This window comes from Nyctereutes procyonoides, unplaced genomic scaffold, assembly GCF_905146905.1.
Source record: "Nyctereutes procyonoides isolate TBG_1078 unplaced genomic scaffold, NYPRO_anot_genome, whole genome shotgun sequence".
Lineage (NCBI taxonomy): Eukaryota > Metazoa > Chordata > Mammalia > Carnivora > Canidae > Nyctereutes > Nyctereutes procyonoides.
Window position 1 is genome coordinate 16,060,614 of NW_026575082.1, and position 2,346 is coordinate 16,062,959.

Below are 2,346 nucleotides of genomic sequence, written 5' to 3' on the forward strand. Positions count from 1 at the left end.
ATAGAGGCCAAGATGAGCCATCATGACAAAAGCAAAATGAAAACCCAGAAAATGGTTTTTATAAAATGTAAATGTTCTATGGCTGAGTGCAAGATACTTATCATCTTAAAGTGTGTTATATCCATCTTCTGTATCAAGCTCTGTACAAGTGTGATTTCATTGTGGAAAAAAAAGACACTTCCACCTTCCTTTTTTAATTTTTTTTCTTAATCGTTGCAATAGACAATGATATGTCAATACTGGAAAAGTCTTTATATGATGTGTCAGTATTCGTGAGAAAGTTGAAAACATGCTCTCAAGTGGTTAACAGGAAACACAGAGTGTCCAACTATGTCATGACTTTTTAAGATAGAAACTAAAGACTGTTTTTGAAAGTTGAGGTTAGTCCTGAGAAAGACGAGGAAGTTTTCCTAAATTTTTTGACCAGCAGAGGATCAAAATGCCTTTTGCACATTATGGTGGAAGGAAGAGACAGTGTTTACAAAATATTAAAAGAGTCACAGGGCAGTTTGACTGTGGTTTCTTATAAAACGCGAGCAGTGTTATCGCCTTGTGGCCTCTTGTTCTTCCAGGAACAAGACATGCACAATGTCTGAAGCAGTGACTGTTTTAATTTATCTTTCCTCCCTGTTTTGATGGGTTGTCCTGAGTTTCTTCCTTTAGCATGGTCCCGAGGCTTGCCTTCATCTGAGTCCCTCCAAAGTCTCCCCTCATCTCTGTCACATGCCACAGAAGCCCCCTGAGTTCATCTCTCATTGGGGATGAGCAGTCGGAGTGGGGCCAGTGGAGGTTCTCTCCCCAGGAATGGAGTTCCATTCAGCGTGGAGCTCCTGCAGAGATGGACATCGAGTGACAACTGGGTCCCTGCTTTTATATGCCAGCAGACGCGCGAGAGGTAAGAGACATAAAAAACATCTACTTAGCTCAGAATATTCCCCAGGTACCCGTCAGAGATGGATTTATGTGGAGCAAACACACATTAGGAGGGCTTAATCCTATTAGTCATTCACATTTTAGGTTAACATCCAGTTCAGTTAAAATATAGTTTTGGGGGGATCCCTGGGTGGCGCAGCGGTTTGGCGCCTGCCTTTGGCCCAGGGCGCGATCCTGGAGACCCGGGATCGAATCCCACGTCGGGCTCCCGGTGCATGGAGCCTGCTTCTCCCTCTGCCTGTGTCTCTGCCTCTCTCTCTCTCTCTCTCTCTCTCTCTCTCTCTCACTATAATAAATAAATAAAAATTAATTAATTAATTAATTAAATAAAATATAGTTTTGGGGCACCTGGCTGGCTCAGTCAGGGAAACATGCAGCTCTTGGTCACAGGGTTATGAGTTCAAGCCCCACACTGGATAGAGAGATTACTTAAATAAATAAACTTTTTTTTAAAAAAAAGGGAGGGGGATAAAATAAGATGTAGTTTTGTTTGTGCTTTGGCAATATATATATATTAAAATTGGAATAATACAGAGATGATTAGCACGGCCCCTATGCAAAGATGACACACAAATTTGTTAAACATTCTATATTTACATATATTAGAATTATATAATTATAATATTAAGTATAGATTATATACACTTATACATAATATGTAATATTGTATATATAATATGGAATATTGCTAAGCCACAAAAAAGAACAAAATCTTGCCATTTGCAATGACATGGATGGAGCTAGATAGTATTATGCTAAGCAAAATAAATCAGAGAAAGACAAATACCATATGATTTCATTCATATGTGGAATTTAAGAAACAAAACAAATGAGCAAAGGAAAAAAGAGAAAGAGAGACAAACCGAGAAATAGACTCAACTTGAAAGAACAAACTTGACGGTCACCAGAGTGGGGGAAATGGGGGGGATGGGGGAAACAGGTGATGGGGATGAAGGAGTGTACTTGTGACTTGTGACGAGCGCTGGGTGTTGTATGGAAGTGTGGAATCACTATATTTTACACCTGAAACCAATATAACACTGTCTGTTTACTACCTGGAATTAAAAAAAAAATTAAAAAACAAACAAAAAAAGGGTAGTTTTGTTTGAAAAGAGATGATGGAGTGAATTGGAATTGCTAGGCAGGTCTGAATGAGCTTTCACACAGATTCAGGGTAGCTAATGAGATGACACACAGGAGACATTCAATAAATATTTCTGAATGAATAAATGAATGATTCAAAAAGGAAAACAGAAATGGCCTTATTTGCAAATTCTTCTCAAGTTGGAGAAAGGAACAAAAATTAGGGAAGCTGCCTGTTAGACTATGTTCATGGCTGAGAATACCCTCTGTAAGAACGATGTCAATTCTCTCCAGATTAATCTATAATTTCAATAAAATTAATTTCAAATT

At 38.4% G+C, this 2,346-nt stretch overlaps 1 non-coding gene across 1 annotated transcript; it reads left to right on the plus strand.

Moving 5' to 3' along the window:
- The first annotated feature begins 1,423 nt into the window (after nt 1-1,423).
- LOC129514667 (U6 spliceosomal RNA) lies at nt 1,424-1,530 on the plus strand. The gene has a single exon (XR_008665480.1). It is a non-coding gene; the product is annotated as a U6 spliceosomal RNA (small nuclear RNA).
- Nucleotides 1,531-2,346: the final 816 nt, after the last annotated feature.